Source organism: Formica exsecta, unplaced genomic scaffold (genome assembly GCF_003651465.1).
Source record: "Formica exsecta isolate Colony F162 unplaced genomic scaffold, ASM365146v1 scaffold371, whole genome shotgun sequence".
Taxonomy (NCBI): domain Eukaryota; kingdom Metazoa; phylum Arthropoda; class Insecta; order Hymenoptera; family Formicidae; genus Formica; species Formica exsecta.
In genome coordinates, this window is record NW_021850953.1 from 15,699 (window position 1) to 36,987 (window position 21,289).

Here is a 21,289-nt window from a genome sequence, read left to right on the forward strand (position 1 = left end):
AGAGTGTGAGTGAGGAGAAGGAGAGAAGCGAAGAAGAGAGAAGGGAGAGGGGAGAGAGAGAGAGAGAAAGAGAGAGGGGGAGAGGGGAGAGAGAGAGAGAGAGAAAGAGGAGTCTAGAAGATAGGAAATTGATGGGAAGGAAGAGAGGATAATGGACAGGGAAGAGTGGATGAAGGAACTACTAGAAGAGGTGAAGGAAGTAAAGACGGTATTTAGACCATGGAGAGAAAAGAGAATGAGTAAGAGGAAAGAAGAAGATGGAGGAACAACAATGACATCAGACGGAGGAGAGCGAAGAGGAAAGGGAAGAGGGAAAGAAAGGTGAGGAAGTAAAGGTGACGGGAAAGGAAGAGAGAAGGAAGAAAAAGGAGGTGCAGGAAAAGAGGGGGGAGGGAGAAGACAGGATGGAGAGAAAGGAAATAAAACTCTGGTGGGACTCGGATAAAGAAAGCAAAGTGGATAGAAAGGAGAGAAAAGAGGAAAAGAGGAGCATGGACGAGGGAAAGAAGGATGGGGAGAGAAGGAAGAGGACGGGTGACAGGGGGAGACGAGGAGAGAAGAGGAAAATAAGCATCGCGTGAAGACGGGGGGAGAGAGAGAAGAGGGAGGGAAGGGGACGAAGATGGGGAGGGTAAAGAGAGAAAAAGAAGCCACAGAAGAGAGAACAGGAGGGGGGAGACAGGGCAATAGAGAAAGGTGGAGGAGACAGGGCAATAAAGAAAGGTGGAGGAGAGTAGGGAAGAGGAGGGAAGTGAGAGAGAGAGAGAGAGAGAGAGAGAGAGGAGACAGGGAGAAGAAATGAGGAAGTGAGAAGGACGAAAGGTAGGAGAGGAAAGGAGGGGAAAAGGCGTGGAGGAGAAGAACAGAAGGAAAAGAGAGAGGAAGAGGAGAGGAATGGAGGAAGGTGAAGAAGGATGTGAGTTTCAGTGAAAGACTAGAGAAGGAAAGGAGGGAAGAGAGAGAAAGAAGAGGGATGGAAGAGCGAAAGAGAAGAGAGAATAAGAGAAGAAACATGGTGTGGAGAAGAGTTAAAGGAGACGAACCAGAGGAGAGAAGGGAGGCCATGGAAAGGGTGATGGAAGAGGTATTAGGGAGAAGGGCGAGAATAAGAGGGGTGAAGGAAAGAGTAGGGGAGGGGGGGGGAAAAGGTATTGTTAGTAGAGATGGAGGACGAAGAGGACAAGGAGGAGTTGCTGGAAAAAGGGAGAGAGATAAGGAGAATGTGGAAGATAGGAGTAGATGAGGACCTGTCAATGGAAGAGAGAAAAATAAGATGGAGGTTGGTAGAAAAAACAAGGATAGAAAGAGAAAACGGAAGAAGAGTGGTAATGGACAACAGGAGGATTTGGATAGACGGGAGATAGTGGAAATGGAACGAAGGGAAGAAGGCTTGGAAGAAGAAGTAAGAGGGATAGGAACAAACAAGAAGAGGAAAGAGGAGAAGAAAGGGAAAGAAGAAGGCAATGAGGGAGGAGATGAGGGAAAGAAGAGGAAAGGAAAGAAGGGACTTTGGGGGAGGAAAGCGAGAGGAAGGAGGAGATGGAAGGAAAGAGGATGCTAGGAAATGGGAGTAAGAGGAGAGGAAAGAAAGAGAGAGATGAGAGAGAAGGAAGGAGAGGGAGAAGGCGGAACCAAAAATAAGGAAGGAAGGAGGAGTTCGGAAGGGAAGAGGGGAGAAGAGGAGAGAGGGAGTGAAGAGGGGAATGGAAGGCAGGAAGGGGGGGTTAGGATCGAGGGAGGGGACGAGAGGTAAGAATGTAGAAGTCGAAACAGCCAGGGAATGTGGAATATAGATTTTAAAGGTTCGGGAACGCTCCTTAAAAGCGCCTTTGTGACCCCTTGGAGATCAAATAAAGGATATACATCTAATAATAATAATAAATATAATAAATAATATCTAATGATATATAATTAAATATGTATAATTATATATATATATATATATATATATATAATAGCTTCTATCGGCTGTCTATATAATTAAGCTAATTTTACAACAATATGGCAATCATGGTGAATAATGAACAATACAGCTACGTTATCGCGAGACTATAGTCAATAACATTAATCTTAGAGACAATAATACAAAATAAAAAAACTCGTGTCTTGGATACAGTTTCAAGCAAAATTAAGTCGCACTTTACGCCACGAAATAATTCGCACTATACACAGGCTCCCCGCACGTGAAATATTTTCGGATTCATCGTGAAAATTTCGCAACTTTTATTCGCTATCAAGAAAAATAACTTTCAACATTTTTAATGAATAAAATACCAATAAAATATTTTTTATAAAAAAAGAATGGAATAAAAATTGCCTGACATACATATATATGATGTACAGTAGTCTTTATAGTATGTTTTTGTGTGTATGAAAGAATATTTATTAATATATTATACTAATTATATTTATATATTTATAATTAATTCAGATAATTCAGATTTGAACTTGGGGTTTTTTTCAGGAAAAGGTAACTTTCAAGGCTTGAATTTAACAGTTTCCTGGCTCTCTTTTTTGACCTGAAGAAAAACTCCAAGCTCAAATCTAAATTTTTTGTGGAAAGGACTTAAAAAGACGAACACTTTCACACCTCGAACGTTTTTTTAGGATTTTCCAAATGGGAATAACAATTTTTTGATAATTTTCCTCTTTCGAACTCTCTCTGACTTTAAATAACTCTCAATCGGGTCAATGTATCAACCGCCAATTTGCAACAAAAATTTTCTTTATTTATGTTCTTTCAAGCGATATACAATATGGGGGTTTCCGTTTAAAATTTTTGGATTGGGTTTCATTTGGAGCACCCCCTTGAGGGGACAACTCCCCCAACCCTTTTAAAAGAGTAGCCCCTCGAAATAATCAAACACGTATATTCCGTGGTTTTTAATAATTTTTGCGCCGTTTCCAAAATATAAGGGAAGCCTTCACTTGCGCACAGTACAATTGGACACGTTGCAATTGCACACTGTGATATTAGACACATAAAGTTGCGCACCGTTCGATTGGACACATTTCAATTGCGCACAATTCGTTTGGACACATTTCATTTGCACACCCTGCGCGGAAGAAGTGTGCGCAAAATAAATGTGCGCAAAAGAAATGTGCGCAAAAGAAATGTGCGCAAAAGAACTGTGCGCAAAAGAACTGTGTGAAAACAAAATGTGTGTAAACGAACTGTAACAAATGTTTATTTACCAAATGAAGTTAATAATAAATGTCAAAAAATTTCAAAACTATACATGCGTGTGTATTCCAAATTATACAAAAACATGTGTTGTGTCCAAAAACAACGTGTCCAATTGAACGGTGCGCAAATGAAATGTGTCCAAACGAACTGTGCGCAAGTGAAATGTGTCCAATCGAATGGTGCGCAACTTTATGTGTCTAATATCACAGTGTGCAATTGCAACGTGTCCAATTGTACTGTGCGCAAGTGAGACTCTCCCACTCAGAAATACTTGTTCGAACTTTGGTGGTAAATTTTCCACATATAAACAAGAAAAAAGCGTCATACATATAATGCCTGATGTCCGATAATGCCTGATTTATGACTTATAATCGAAAGATTATACGACAAAAACTGGCAGAATATATCTACACTCTAGCGAGAAAACAACGGATCGGACGAAAGCTTATCCGTTTCGGGCAGATCTTCGCCCACGGAACGCCTAGAAAGCCTTCCTCCACACCGCCGCACAGTGGTCACGAATCCCGAAAAGCTGGCCAAAATTCGAAAAATGAAAAAGATATAAAAGTAAGGCTCTTACACGATTAAAATCAAGTAAAATCCGAGTTAAAAGGCAAAAGAGCCACGCGCAGTTTTTAGGGCGCAAAGGTATATAATTTAAACCAAAAAATAAATTAAAAAATTAGAGAATTTCTTTAATTACATGATTCGCGAAAGGCGGACGTTTCGGCCCTTTTTTTGGCCATTTTTCGGTTAAAATATTTGTTTAATTTTTATTTTCAGTTGGCGCAAGTTGTTGATATCATTATTTTTGTAAGATATATTTGTACCATTTTTTGGGGTTAAAATATTTTTATAAGTTTTTATTTTCAATAATTTAAAATAACACTATTTTATAAATATATATAAATACAGTTTTTCACAAGTGGCGCATGTACTTAGCGCCGTTTTTTACCTTTTTTTAAAAAAGGTAAGTTTTTAGGGTACGATCATCTGCGCTCTGATAACCGCTCTAAAAATATGATAGGGGTACCACTACATCTATTCCAACAGTTAAAAGTCCCTAAATAAAAACTTCATTTTTCGAATTTTGGCCAGCTTTTCGGGATTCGGGACTGCTGTGCGCCATACTGCTTTTTTTTCTTTTTTTTCTGCAAGTATTCACAAGGTCCCCCAAAATCTAAAATTCTCCACAATATGAACGATCTCTAATAAAAATATGTTATTATTATTAATTATCTCTAAATCATAAACATTCAGCTGTGTAATTTAAATATATTACAACAATTTCGACTTTTTATATCACATTGAAATTATAATTGGGTCCGAGCATGCCGTATTTACAAATACGGTACCGAGTAGCGCGCCACGCTCTCCCCACTTTGCCCGCCTATGCGCAGGCCGTGGTTGTTCTCTCGCTGGACGGAGTATACATATTACCCAATGACTGTGTTCCAAAATTCGATGTCAGTACTGGAAATCTATAGTTTACATAACATATATTATAGATTTCTAATACTGGCAGTGAATTTTGAAACACGACCTCAAAATACTCTCCACCTGCTTCAATGCACGCATTGACATATCGGATCATGGACTGTCGCACCCTTTCAAAGATCCCATAATGATTGCAAACAGTTTCTCAAGCATCTACGATGTGTTGGTGAAGCGTCTCTTCATTTGCAATTTTAGTTTAGCATAAACTAGAGTTTTTAATTTAGCATTAACTAGAGTTCCTTTAGTACGAGTTAAGACACCGGGCTATCAATTGCTGATTGGTTATTTCAATAGCTTGGCTATTACATATGGCGAATTGAAATAACCAATCAGCAATTTGAAATCCACCATATCGTCAAAATTAAATTATATGCTAGGGCAGTTTTCAGGTCTTATAATATGAAATTTAACATTTCAAACAAAAAATTTTTTAAATTCTTATAACTGCTGTTGAAAACAAAAAAAAATAGTGAGAAAAAATTATAGTTATGATTTATTTTTTCTTCAAAAAAGGAAATTAAGAATGTTCTAAATTGAAATCAATAGTTAGACATTTCGGTTTTCTCCTGTCAAAAATTAAACGATCTGGAAACTGCCGAAAGTTCTCGAAATTGCCGATTCATGCCAAAAATCGCGAAAGCTGCCTCTTGACATATATATATACAGGGTGTCCTAAAAATAACGGACTTCCTCTTAATGGCAGATTCCTTAGAACATTTCAAGATGAAAATCCTAATACAATAATGTCGAAGCTATAATAGTTTTTAAACGGGAAGCGATTATATTTTACGAATAACAGGGCTGATATTTCGCGCGCTCAGGCAAGGCGAAATAACAAGTGAAAAAAGAGCTCTATGAATGAAGCGCCTTTTTTCTCATTTGTTATTTCGCTGTACCTGAACGCGCGGAATCTCAGCCCTGTCATTCGTAAAATATAATCGCTTCCCGTTTAAAAACTATTATAGCCTCGAGAGAAGCGGGGGAGGATGAGTGAGAACCGCTAAAGAAAAAGAACAAGTAGGAGTAAGGGAAGGAAGAGGCGAGGAGAGGCCACAAAAAGGGAAGGAAAGAAAAGAAAAAGGAATTGGAGGTTAGGAAGAAAAAGAAGAAGAGAGAGAGAGAGTGAGAGAAAAAAAGAAAGAAGAAGATCACGTGGGAAGTGACATAGAGAAAACTGGGAGAATGACAGAGAGTAGATCGATAAGGAAGATGAAAGAGTGGATGATACAGATCGTTACCATAAAGAGAGGAGAAGGAACGGCGGAGGAAAACGTAGGAGGCAAGACAGGGGGAGCGGAAGGATCGAGCATGCGGAGGAAAGAGAGTAGAGGTTAAGAGACAGACAGAAGTGTGGCACAGCTCAAGAAAAGGTTAAGAGATTAGAAAAGTGATAGCGAAAGAGTAAAAGAGACAGGAAGGATCAGACAAGGAAGTTGAAAAAGGCGGAAGCATGATGTGAGGTGGCGCGGGTTAATGGAAGTGGATTGAGCACATGGCGATTTGACACGGAAACGGGAGTCAGAGGGAGAAGAGAGGAACGGCGAAAGAAAGGTCAGACGAATTGGAAGCGGGCGGTGAGAGCAGAAGAGGAGGAAGTGGCGTAGAAGTTAGAGGGAAAAGCGCACGGCGGTGAAGAAGAGAAAAGAGAAGGAGAGATCAAGGGAAAGGAGAAGGAAGGAAGAGACGACAGTGTACAGGGAAGGGTGGATGAAGGAGCTACTGGAAGAAGTGAGAGGGATAAGGGGAGAATTTGAAACCAAGGAGGGTAGAGAAAGGGAGAGGAAGGAGAGAGGAACAGAGGAGGACAACAAAGACAGCAGAAGAGGAGAACGGGGAAAGGAGGGGGAGCGGTAAGAAGAAGAGGAAGCATAGGGGCCGGGCAAAAAGGAGAGATGAGGAGGAAAGGAGATGCAGAAAAAGAAGGCAGGAGTTGATAGGACGGACAGTAAGGAAGGAAACCCCCCTTTTTTTTCGCTGTGGAAACCATCATGGTACCCCCGCCCTCCGGGTAGAGGACGTGGGTTATGTGGGACTCCTTGTTCCCCTTGGCCGATCCACGAATGGATCGGCCAGGGGGCCCAAGACCTACCGCACTAAAACCACAGCGGGTGCCTTCGCTGGCGCTTATAGGGGTGGCAGGGAACTGCGTTTGCATGACTTCCTGCCACCCCACGGCCTTACCTTTCCCGGGAGAGCATCTTCCCCGGAGGGAAGATACTCTTCTCCCCGCAAGGAAGGAAACCCTGGTGGAAGAGAGAAGAAGAGAAGGAAGAGAAAAAGGGAGAGGAGAGAGTGAGAGGAGGAAAAGGGAGAGTGTCGAGAGAAAAGGAGGCAAGGGAAGAGAGAAGAAAAGGAGGAAAGAGCGAAGAAGAAGGATAGAAGAGAGCACAGAGGAAGAGAGAAAAGGAAGGTGCACGGTGGTAAATAATAGGAGACTATGGATTGATGGAAAAGAGGGAAGTGGGATGAGGAAAGAAAGATAGGGTGGGGGAGGGGGAGTCAGGAGAAGGGTGTAGGAGGGAGAGGTGTCAAGAGGGGGAGAAGAAGAGGTGATGAGAGTAAAGGACTGTAAGAAAGTGTGAGAGATAATTGGAAAAGTGTAAAATTGTAGAGTCAAAAATTGCAACTCATAGGGGAGTCAATAAAGACCATATCTATCTATATATCAGGTATATAAATATGAAACCGGAATTTGCCCATAGATGGTCCTAGCTGTCAATGTAGTTACCGTCAAACCGCATCATTGGCGCCATTTTCTTGTTTTGACATCTGATAAAGATTTTCAACTCACAACAATACAAATTTCATACAACAGCATAGTTTTTAATAGCGTTGAACATGAGCATTGATTTTCTGTTACCATTTGAAGAAAACTGCTGCAGAATCACATCGAATGCTTGTCGAAACTTACGGTGAGCATGCTCTTGGTAAATCACAGTGCTTTGAATGGTTAAAAAAATCGCTATGGACGGAAGACAATGCTCTGTGTTTGGTGGGATCAGAAGGGTGTGATCTATTATGAGCTGCTAAAACCTGGCGAAACCGTTAATACTGAACGCTACCGACAACAAATGATCGATTTGAATCAAGCTTTGCGTGAAAAACGACCAGAATATCAAAAAAGGCAACACAAAGTGATTTTGCTTCATGATAATGCACCATCACACACAGCAAAACCGGTCAAGGAAACGATTGAGGCGTTTAGTTGGGAAATACTTTCGCATGCGGCTTACTCACCAGACTCCATCCGATTACTACTTATTTGCATCGATGGGACACGCACTTACTGAGCAGCACTTAACTTCTTACGAAAATGTACGAAAATGGCTCGATGACTGGTTTGCCTCAAAGGAGCAACAGTTTTTTTGGCGTGGCATCCACAAAGTGTCAGAGAGATGGGAAAAATGTATAGCTAGCAATGGGCAATACTTCGAATAAAATATTTTATCATTTTCATACAATAAACGTGTATTTTCTATACAAAAATTCCGGTTTCATATTTATATACCTGTACATATAACTATTATACTAGATTATACTTAAATATCATAAATGACTAAAAGATTCTTTGCGTACGGCAAAGGTATTGTATAAATAAATGTTTAAGTGAAATACATCAATTCAAAATTGGCGCGTGAACAACTTTCCGAGTTTGGCTATATATGGCGGATTGTTTTAACTCTTACTAGAGGAACTCTAGCTTTTATGTGTCTTCATAGATAAAAATTTGCAGTCCATGGTACTGAATTGAATGTAATCTTTTGATTATAAATCATAAACCAGACATTATCGGACATATATGTATATATGACATTTTTTTTCTTGTTTATGTGTGAAGAACTCACTGTCAAAATTTGTATAAGTATTTCTATATCACCTTGTATACATATATACAATATATTTAATATACATATAACTATAACTGAAAATTTTATATTTGTATTCAAAATTTCCACACATTTATATGTGAAGTAAAACAAAATATACTTAAAAATGTCACATAATAAAATAAATATTACCGAGATTAGCATTAGCTAATACTGTCAGTATAATTGCTTGAATGATGACAAATATTTTGTACATGCTTATTGGAATATGCAAGTATTTCATAGCGCATTTTGATGGTATTGGATACTTCAATATGATTTCCTCGTTTGTGGCGCTTTGGTTTTTTTCGCCATGGTTTGTAAAACATGATATTATATACATTATACAAATAAAATAAGAGAAACCCAGCAGAGGAAATGAACCAATTCTTGCTGCAAGAGCATGTTTTCGCATAATGATACGTTCTTCTACGTTCTCAATTGTCAGATAATCGTTTAAAGCAGATTTGTAGTTGTTAATTAAATTGTTAGCATAAATGCGGAACTGTACTATCTTCAGTATAGCAAGCATTCCGCAAAGGCTTAACATAATGCAGTCTACGTTCTGCCCCGCGCTAGTGCAGCCCATGCGTATCTCAACGAGAGGTAAGATTATCATTATGACCTGTTGATATGTTATCTTGTATATAACATTTCGTATTTAGAAACAATGTATCTCGATTATATTATATGATTTATCTATTGTGTTACTATTGCTGGCAAAGCGTTTCACTCTATATACGTTGTCAAGAATGAGAAGTTTGTATATTTAATACTACTATCGCAATGCTAAAATTTTTTGTCTAGAGCGTTGTAAGATCACCGTAGAAAACATTCTACGTTATCTTCGAACGATCGCGCGTCAATGATCATCGTGTTCACATTCAAAAGTGTATACCATGCAACAGAGGCTCAATATACTGCGTAATAGCGAATAGAAGTTATAGACTTGCAGCGGCCAAACACCAATGGGCCAAGAAATCAATTTGAAAGGGGTCATCGCGTATGCAATATCGTCTTTCCACCGTTCGCTTGTCATTGTCAAGATAATAATTGTAACTGATGCCAATAACCGATGATCTGTCCGCTATATCGACATAACGCAGTTATTTCGACTTATTTTTTATTTGTGGAATTGATATTTGCTTATCAAGTTGTCTCTATGCTCCTAAAGCCAAATAACCAACGATATCATTTTTTATTCAACATAAAGCATGCTTGTATATATGTTTATCAGTATGCCTCTATACTCTTAAAGCATTATGACTAAATGTGCAAATAACTACACACTTATACAAAATTGTCGTTGAGTAAAAATTCATATGATACAATTTCTAAACTATTACCCGTCCATTGAGTAACTATTTCTTTTTGTTAGCGGAATGTTAGAACAAAGTGTGTGCGTTTTGCTTATCTATGTACGCATTGTGCTACATTTTATCTCGATATTCGTTTGGCTAACAACACATAGTATGCATTCAATCTATTCAAAAGTGACAATAAATGTAGTGAATAACTTTTTTTTTTATGTTGGTAGTCATCAAAGCTGGAATTCTGGGAAAGTATAATGCATTATAGGTAAGTAATATTGTATATTAGAAAAATTTGTCTCTTTACTTGAATAAAGTAATAGTAATAATAATATTAATAATAATAATTTTAAATATATATGTATACTGGGTGTAACTAAACAAACGCATATGGACAATACTATCAGATACAGAACAACAATTCAAATCGAAAAGTCCTGAACCATTTTTTGATCTGAGCTTTCTTTTCGTTGTTATATGATGTTAAAGTTAACTAATTAGCGCTTGTCTACAACGGAAAACAGAGAAGGTACGACGAGGGTCAAAGTAGCGAGACGGCTTTCTGGTGTATAGACAGATGCTGATTAGCTAACTTTAACATCACATAACAACGAAAAGAAAGCTTAGATCAAAAAATGGTTCAGGACTTTTCGATTTGAATTGTTGTTCTGTATCTGATAGTGTTGTCCATATGCGTTTGTTTAGTTACACCCTGCATATTTTTGATAATGCATGAAATTGATTAATTTGATACAGACACATTATTATGAATAACGATTAAAATTTAACAATTTTATTGACTTTTTATTGACTTTTTAATAAACTACAATATTTATTTTATTTTTCAATTGCCTCGCGTATAATAATTTACAATTCGTAAAATTTATTTAAACATGATTAAATTTCACGTTTCAAGCATTACACGAAGTACAAATAAATATGAAAAAGAAGTTTTTAAAATGCTCAGTAAAGTTGACAGATTTATTGTAATAAAATTCCCAACTTGAAAGGTAACTGTAATAACTGTTTGCATTAAGATAAAGACTAAATTCTTCGTTATTTTGGCAGAAAATTTATACCAGATACTTTGATAAATAGAAGCTATTTATTCCATTTGAGATTTCAGATAATTTCCGATGCAGCTGTATAATATTAGTTGTATCAAAAAAGCACTTTGTACCATTAGACTTTGTATCATCATGGCCATATCTCTGACTTTCAACGCTATGAGAAACTGAAATCCTGAAAAGAATGTTTGTCTGCTGAATGTAAATCTCTTTTTATAAATACGTATTATATTTTACATGTTTCACAAAATAATTATAATATGACATAATGTGACAATATTTACCCATTATGCATAGAAGTATCTGACAAAAAGTAACTCGATCAGCAAAATAAAACTAATCATATCGAGTTCTCTGGCCATTCGTATCAAGTAAATATATCGTTGAATAAGTGCATTAAAACCGTACACTTGCGGGCACGTGGCATCAAAATCAATAAAATGGATCTTTAGAATTTTTATTTGGACACAAATGTGCAATGTAATATTGAAAAATAACGCGTCATTACCTTTATAAAATGAAAATGCACTGATATATAAAACGGTGTTGATAATTATTATTATAAACATTATGTGTCATTATGCAGTAAATGATCATGTCACAGTGTCTTTATTTTAATATAATTTTTCTTTAATTCTTACTTTCATTTCTAGTCTAATTGTTATTTATGTATTTTTTGATAAAAAAAAGATTTTGTAATCTTTTTGTACAATGTATATTTTATAATAAACATTTGTGTGTGTGTGCGCACGTGTGCAATATTATTATATAAAAAATATTTATAAAATATGTAGATAACTTTATTATAACAAATAATATATAAAATGTAGAATATCGTTAAATTTTACAGTAAGCTTTCTTGAGCGAGCAATCACAATGTTTACATGTGCAATTGTATTTCTTTAATTTCATTTTCAATTGCTTAATTAAAATTTAATATTTTATTTATTCTATTTACAGGCGAAAGCTAGTTAGTTAATATATCTCTGTCTCAACAAGACAACTTACTATGTCAAATCATATGAACTTCTGTATTTTAGCAAAATTGTCTATGAAAAACAAAAAGAGAGATAAGATATCTTATGCTAATGGAACCAGTAAAAAAATTAATGATGTACAAAGTAATATAAATTTATATTTAAAGTTTTCACAATCTCTATCAAATTTTATTTAAAGACTAAAAACATGCGAAAGATACGTCAGATAGATATTACCGGCATTAGCATTAGTTCTTATTACCAATGCAAACACATCAATAATGACCAAAAATTTATGCATGCTTGTAGGAGCGTGGTAGTACTCCATAGTGCATCTTAATGGTATTGAATATTCCAACATAATGTCCTCGTTCATTATGTTTCGATTTTTTTTTATAATCCATAAAAGGCGTTAGCGCATACATTATACAACTAAGTAACCAAAACACATTAGAGGAAAAAAAAATAATTCTTCCTATAAAAGCGTGTTTTCGCATAGTGGCCCGCTCATCCAAATTTTCGATCGCCAAGTAATCGTACAGAGCAGAGTTGTAATTATTAATCAAGTTATCATATTTGCATAAATGCGAAACCATATTATTTTTAATATACTAAGCGTTCCGCAACAGATTAACATGAGACAGTCCACGTTTTGCTCCGCATTAATGCAGCCCATGAATAACTCAAAGATAGGTAGGATCACAGATAGACCCTGTTAATATGTTTATTCGTATATAATGTTTCGTATTCCAAAAATAGAGTCTGAATTTTAAATCGACAGATTTTACTAATAGGGTAGATATCCCAATTACTGCCAGTGTCCCTATAACTGCCGTTTTATTTATTTTACTTGATAAAAAATAAATTTGTAAACAAACATGTTTAAAAAAAATATTATTTTTAAATCAATACTTTAATTTATATAAAAACAAAAAAATGGCATGTATTTGTTTTTACGACATATGCCGTAACGGTATATGCCGATGGAGGGAGGCAGTCCCGATGACTTTGACCTTGACATATGTTGTCAAGGTTATGATCCTGAAAAACATTTAAAAGGTTTTAGTTGTCGCTCGTTTTTTATTAAAAAGTTATCAACAAAAAAAGTTTAAAAAATATAGCAGTTATTTTGAGTATTGAAAGGCATAAACGACTAATATGTATGTGGAAATAGTACATGTATGAAGGAAGACATTTTATTTTGTATTAATAATAGAATAATAATTATTTATATTATTAATACAAACTAAAATATTAAATAGAAAATTTTAATAAAAACTTTTGCTACTAGAGTATTGCGCTATTACATTTGTGATACGCACGTTCCTGAGATTAAGTGACGCGCTCCTTAGTTACGAGCGTCCGGCGCTGCGTTGCTAAGACCCGAGCAGTAAGAGGGAAGCAGTAGGTGTGAGTCAAGAAATCCGGCCGAAAGTTGTAAGTAAATCCCAGCATTGTGTTAGAGTATTGTGCTATTATTTATGATGTGCACGCTCCTGAGACTAACAAGGGAGGGCGCGATCTTGGGATCACCGAATTGAAAGAGGCTTTTATATAGTACTCTATTAGAAGGGTACTTAAGCAAAGGGATAGGGCACAATGTTCAGCCATTTCCAAGAAAATAATTTAAACAATATGGCTTTCCTTATATCTGGCTCCGTTAGATGGATTAGTGAAAAGGCTATATAGTTCAGGCACTAAGCGCATGGCTATCACGCATCCAACCCGGGTTCAATTCTTGTCCCTGCCACTCTTTTTCTCATTCTTTTTTTATACAATCTAGCAACGAATATTTATTCATGTAAAATAAAGTTAATTTAACCAACTTTTTTTTTTTTTAAATTTGCACTTTCAAAAGGCAATTTTCTTTTAATTTACTCACAAAACTGGGCATAATTTTAATTCAACTTAAAATCTTATTATTTTATACATCTACCCGATATAAAACGAAGCAAATAAAACGCCACTATTTGAACATAGTTATAATTTAATACAAAATTACAAGTAATTACAAGTATCATCCGAATAGTTGTAACCGATCTGTAGAGAGTGTTGATGATAGTGATAACAAGGATGAATAAAAGTTTTGACACATTTGTTTGTAATTTTGTATTAAATAATAACTATGTTCAAATAGTGGCGTTTTATTTGCTTCGTTGAGAGAGAGAGAGAGAGAGAGAGAGAGAGAGAGAGAGAGAGAGGAGGCACACATGTGAGAACTCATTTGTACAGTGTCACATATGGGATCGATGTTACACGTAAGCGAATGAAAACGATCAACGAAACCGAAATAAGACTCAATGTCGGCCTACGCGATATCCGCCATTTATATCGCGCGTTTTTCTCTCATTAGATTGCGCCATTATACGCGTGACATTGTACTAAATATCGCGGGCTGAAATCAAAGTATATTTTCACGTATACAAATGAATGAATCGTAAAATCGTAAGTAAACGTCAGAATATATAGATAGAGTATATTACAATTAAAGTCGCAAGAAAATTTTATCGTTGTTCGCGTGACGAGAGGCGTAAAAAGGAGTATGCTACTACTCAATTACGGGCGAGGGAAACAAAATGTTCCTGTAACAGAAAACATTCGATGAATAAAATCTAATGCCTAATGACACGCGATATTTTCCAGTTTTGTGTACATACCTCGCATCATCGCGAGATCTAATCGCTGCTAATTAAACTGGACGATCTTCTCATGTTTCCAAAGTCGAAAGTCATGACGTCAACGGCATTATGAACACTTGTTGTTTATCCCCCCTCTCTCCCCCTCTCTCCCCCTCTCTCTCTCTCTCTCGCCATACTATATATATATATATACAGGGTGTTTCATTTTAATCGCCCCAGGCAAATATCTCAAAAAATATGAAAGATATGAAAAAACGTTTCAGACAAAAGTTGTTTGGTTTGAAGGGGGACATAAGATGGTGTCATTGGTTTGACCTTGAGTGAACGTACCAAGGTCATATGGAGTTCAACTTTATTTTTTTAAATGGAGTCTTCTATTTTTATTGCATATTTTTGTAGCTTACCTCGAGAGCTTTTCAAAATACTATAATTAAGTATTTTTTCATGAAGTACTTTTCGAGTTACAAGGCTTGAAAGTTACAATTCCGCCGGCATTAGCATTACCCAAGGTGTGCCGGCCAGTGAAAGCGAGACCCAAGATTGATCCGGCCAGTGAAGGCAAGACCCAAGATTGATCCGGCCAGTGAAGGCAAGACCGATTGACTCTGTAGGATCACATCGAAGTCACATTGAATGTGTATTCTTGGTCTACAGCAAATGCTCAAATGTACCACCATTCTGTTGGATACATAATTGCAACCGTTTTTCGAATGCATCGACTGTTTTTCTGAGAACGTTGGCTAGTATACTTCTACACGCTCGTCTGATGCGGTCCTTTAGATCTTCAGCTATAGTAGATACGGTCTGGTAAACAGTATTTTTTAAATAGCCCCATAAGAAAAAATCTGGAGATGTTAGATCTGGTATCTGAATAGCCATGCTACATGGCAACCTCGTCCAATCCAACGGTGCAAATAAGTTAAATTTAAAAAGTCCCTTACAGGGCGTGCGTAGTGTGGTGGTGCACCGTCCTGTTGCAACCACATACATTGGACTATATTTTCATCGACAAACTCTAACACATTTCGTAGCATACGTAAATACATTTCGCAACTTAGCAACACATTTCGTAGGATACGTAAATATGATTTTCCTGTAATATTGCCATCAAAAAAGTAGGGTCCAACAATATAGCTATCTAAAATACCATACCAAACTATCACCTTCCACCGATGCTGATTGTCTACATGACAAACCCAGTGCGGATCAGAATAATAATGACTATTATGCCGATTCAATATGCTATTGCTCTCAAATGCCTCGTCACTAAACATAACACGTGAAAAAAATGTGGGATCGAGCTGAATTTGAGCTACATCCCATCTGCAGATTGTGACACGAAGAACCTTATCATTATCAGAAAGCTCCTGATTAAGTGAAATGTGATAAGGATAAATGTGATTGCCACGTAAAATTATATTTACAGTAGCAGGAGATACATTTAAATCACGACTAATTTGACGTTGACTAATGTGCGGATTCATTATTACCATTCCTAATATAGTTACAATAATAGCATCGTTGTTATTTAATGGTTTTTTAGAACGTTTGCGGTTCATCTGTACCGTACGCGCTCTAGCTATTAACAAGCTATTACGCAAAATTGCTTTATGATCGAATGTCGTCTATCCAGGTACTTATCTCGATATTGACGAGCTGCTTCTCTAGCATTATTATCAGCGGCATAATAAATACCAATCATATCAACAATTTGTAAGGGCGGGTAATCTGCCATGTTGATAATGACAATTAACGAAAGGGAATAAAATAAATTTACTTTAAGGGTCGGCAGGAAAGACAGTAGAGACCTCTCGCGGGAAGCCGTGAATTACGAATACGTTTTTTTGTATTACAGCCAAAATACAAAGAAAATTATATTCTGACAACAATATTCGTAATCAGTAGGATCGTAAGATTGGCGCTACAGAGCGATTTTTTGCAAAAAAGAGTTAAAATAATATTTCATAAGTTGATAAACAAGGTACAGCTCTGGTACAGCTCATGACGGATTAGGTGCAGTTGGCCATAAGCTGTATTTTATTAATTATACATTTTTTAAGAGCCAAAATGCAAAATCCGGCTCTGTAGCGCCAATCGAAGCTTTGTAAAGAATATAGCAAAAAAAGATAGAGGAAGAAATATGACTTCTTCGAGGCTACATACGAAAAAAACAGATGTCACTAGAGCTATTCTAGAGCTGGGGCGATTAAAATTAAACATCCTGTATATATGTATATTGCGACGACTTTTTCCTTTTCGCAGCCGAATGCTAAGCGCGTTCGCCGTTTCGATCTCTTCGTCGCGGATGAACGTTGCGCCGATTAACAGGAGCTAGTTCGTCGAGCGGAGGACGTGGGAAAGTCGTGGACAAAAACAGAAAGGATTAGATAAAGAATAACGCGCCGGATAGGAACGGGATGGTAAAAGTTCCGCGCGTGCCGTGACAAAATCCGAGAGATAATCGCGAAAATCGAACTTGGGCGCCAGATACGGTCTTTCACGCATCAATTCGCGAAACGCACAAAATAAGCGCAAGATAGACGCGAAAGAAAGGGCTGGAATTCGCCACGGGCTGACTAGCTCGTCTAACGGTAGAGGGGCAGGGCGAGTGTTGTATTAACGCGATGATTAAGTAAGAGGCGTCAAATAGTGGAGCGACAAACACAAGCTGAAATTAAAGACGTGAAATAAAACAAAGAAAATAACGAGTTTATTATAATAGACGGGGTGAGGCCCCGCGAACGTAATAATGGTAATGACGACCGCGCGGATATTCGGCTGCGGTAACGATGCGAGAACGAGACTGGATGTTAGAAACGAGGCGCGAAACCCCGGAAGATGTACGCCGCTGTCGGCCCGTTATATCGGCCGTAATTCTCTCTCGGCGTTAACTACGCCTCGCACCGCGGAGTTGACAATTAATAAGTTTCGACTTTAATCCGAGTGATAACCCGATCCGATTCTCGATATCAATCAGTTGGCGGCGACCGTATCGCCCGCTGTTGTCTCTTAAAATTAATACGCAACTTATAACTAACAAGCAATTCGCGAAACACGCACATTCGTTATTCCCGGTCAAACGAGACACGCTTACATGAAGCTCGACACACACTCGCGCAATTCGCACTATAATCGCGAAAGAAATTCGCACCGAACGTGCACGCAAATTCTAGACGCGAAGATTCATAAACGAAATACAAAAGGACGTGCTTTACGTGACCGACACACATACTCGGACGACAGACATACTGTACAATCGAGACTTACGCTCTAAACGTGCGAGAACCGACATACGCAGTACACGGAATCCGAATCTCCAGAGAGACGACACAATTAAACGCGAGGTAATGTCTCAATCCGCGGAAACCGATACTCTCGAGCTTCCGGGGCTCGAATCGCTTGACGACGTGGCCGTAACGCAAATCTACACTAAAGAATCGGGCTCAGCCCGTACGCCAAAGTACGAATTCACGGCAAAACGAAACAATCCCGGATCGCGCGTGGCTATTTAGCGGAGGATAACCTCATCGGCACAATAACTTTCCTGGGGCTGCCACGGGGTAGACGCCGTCCTCTCGGGCCCACTGCTCCGCCTTGAAAATGCCGGGGTCCTCTCCGCTCGCCGATGGCTTTCGAAATCGCTTGCCCAACAGGTTCTCTCGCTGTCTTCGCTCGTCACAAACACTCGCTTTCGCACGCAGGCTCGCGCCAGTCTCACCCGAAATCGTCGAAATCCAGAATCGATACCTCCGGGCCAGCCGGGCCTGTGCACATGGGATGCGTATTACCGCGACCAATTACGCGCTACCGCGCGCTGTGGCCAGCGGGCGGCGCGCTCACGTATCGGGAGTGCGCGCGCCCCCGTTATCGCGAACGATATTTTGCTGGGGCCGGTGCAGAATCCAGATCGTACGGCTTGGCCGGAAGTATGATTACGACCCTCGCTGCCGTCTTTTCCTGTGGGCTGCGTTCTGCAGCGGCAGTATTACTGCAGTACCTCCACGGGGAGCGGCTCCGTACGGTCCTGGGTCCTTGCGCGAGGATTCGCTCGTTGTCTTGTGCGTCGCGCATTACGCGTGCGGATCCTGATCCCGTCGTGACGTCGAAATATTTCCGCCGCTTGTTCTGGTTGTCGAAGTGCTGGCCCTTCGGCCCTCGCAGGTTGCCCTTGATAGACGGTAGTAGTTTCCATTGTCCTTTATCGGTTTCTTGCTCTCTCCGCCGATGAGGCTCCCATAATAAATACTCATACGATAGCAACAAAAAGAACAAGCTGTTGTGCCTCCGTGAAGGTACAGAGATTTTGTTGGGATTGGCCAATTGGAACTTAGGAACTCAGGGTCGCACAGGGTCTTCTCACCGTTTTCATTAAATATGTAATCGTGTTAGAATAAAAGTCGTTTATTCAGATACATTAGCTTTAAATCTTCTTTTCTTTCTCGCACTTCAACTCCGCTTATCGCGGTATAGAGAGTTGCTTCGCGTGCCTGATATCGCGGCTGCCGTCGCGAGATCAGCTGGGACGTTCGTTATTATTAAAACGATTACAATTGTCCATCTCGTGGTTACTTTTATTAAGTTCGACGGTACGGTATAATTTTATAATTTTATCTGCTTCGTGTGATTTTATGATTAGGACTGCCTAGCGCTCGTTCGAGGTGGGTAGTTTTATCACCTCCTGTTCGATTAGTTTTCGGAGGGGATAACTTAGCGACAGGACCATAGGTAGTCGTGTCGCTTGATTTCGGGTGGAAAAAACCCGGGTGCAAGCTACGTATATTCTTTGCTTGCATTTCCGGCGCGTCGTTCTTCAAGTCTCGCGATCGCGTGGCCTCCGCGCGTGGCTCGCTTTGTCAGCGATTGCGCTCGTAACTTTATACGTCTTCCTCGGCTTCGAGTTATAGTCGGAAGCGCATGGCTCGTGTCAGCGATTGCGCTCGTAACTTTATACGTCTTCCTCGACTTCGAGTTATAGTCGGAAGACGTTAAATAATATTTAATAATTAATAACTAATTTGGTTATAGCCGTTTTGGGCTATAACGTCCCTCCCCCGTTAAAAAAAAGAAAAACGGGGGTACAACGTTTTTCTTTAGTTATACCCTTTCTTATTCTAACGAATACATTATTTTTCCCGTATATAATTAATTTTATTAGTTCTGTTCGGTGTAGCGTTACGTTTTTTAGTGTGTCGTTATCATGCGTCTTGTATATCTGTAGAAATGTGATATTTATTTCTGGTAAGTAGGTTTCTATATTTGTTTCGTATACTGTTTTTGTTGACTGTATCGTCATATCTGTTGTCGTTAATTTACATTTTCCTTTTAATGTGATTTTTCCTGTATTTTTAATTATTCTTTTGTGTTCGTGTCGATTATCGCATTGTACCGTTATCTGTTGGTCGGTCGCGGTCGCATATAACCATGTGTGCGCTGTTGTAGTTTTGTCCAGATCGCATTTTTCGACCTTATCAGTTGTATGTTACAATTGTGTTGTGATAGTGTATACCAGTGCTGGGATTTAAATGCAACTTTCGGCCGGATTTCTTGACTCACGCCTACGGTCCCCCTTTTACTGCTCGCTCCTTAGCAACGCAGCGCCGAACGGCCGTAACTAAGGAGCGCATCACTAGTCTCAGGAACGTGCGTGTCACAAATGTAATAACGCAATAGCCTAGTGCCCTAGTAGCAAAACTGCTCATTAAAATTTTCTATTTAATACTTTATTTCTATTATTAATACTATTATTAATTCTATTATTAACTTCATTTCTATTATTAGTAACTATTATTACTATAGTATTAATAACTAAAATAATTATTATTCTATTATTAATTACGTATGTTCTGTAACAATTTAAAATATTTATGTTTTATTTAAAGTTGAAATAGCAAATCTGCGTACCAAAATTCGTGGTATACAACGAGGTTTACCGCATCTGAAAAATACAATTAAATATGAAATAGCATGGAAAAAACATATATGAAAACATATATGTATATATATATGAAACATTTGTGATACTTACAAATCATGTGGTTTCTTGTACAGCTTAATTTCATCTCGTGGTTTCTTGCACGGCTTAATTTCATCTCGTGGAACGTAATAATTCATGCGTTTGCAACCGTTGCTGCTACTTCCTTCAGGAGAGTACATTTTGTCTCTCGGTTATGAGAAGTGGACCGTTGGTACCAGCAGTTGATGCGACACTGATCGTATAAAAATTGACCGAGTATACGTGACGCTTATTTTTCAAAAGTATGACGTAGTGGGAGATTAATACTCTGAAAATTTAGGAGAAGGGAAAACGGTCTGTATACCACTCTTGCCCTTCATCTGCTTTACGCACCCTCAGCTTTCTCGACGCGATATTTTTTTCAATTTTTCCATTCAAGCGCCGATGTACGGCTGCTTCGCGATGACATCACTCCAGGTGTGAGATTTAGCCGAATGCACAAAAATGCAATGTAATATAAAATTTTCAAGCGCTGATGTGCGGCTGCTTCGCGATGACATCATCCTCAGATATCCAAACGCGCATATCAAAACATGACAAAATCGTGAAATATAAAAATAATTATCAAGGTTAATTTATGTTAATATACAAGTAATTTAAAACTTTTGCAATGCATCTGGGCTCAGATGACATCATCTCTAGACGACAAAAAAATGCAATAATCGACATTAGTCAAAATGTACGTGACAAACCGCGAAATAAAGATTTAGTTGATACACATGATAGAAAGAGA

The 21,289-nt window shown here is 38.3% G+C and overlaps 2 pseudogenes; both read right to left on the bottom strand.

Annotated features, from left to right (window-relative positions):
• LOC115239332 overlaps positions 1–9,589 on the bottom strand; it is a 19,180-nt pseudogene extending 9,591 nt beyond the window's left edge.
• Positions 9,590–9,807: 218 nt separating this feature from the next.
• LOC115239334 overlaps positions 9,808–21,289 on the bottom strand; it is a 29,005-nt pseudogene continuing 17,523 nt past the window's right edge.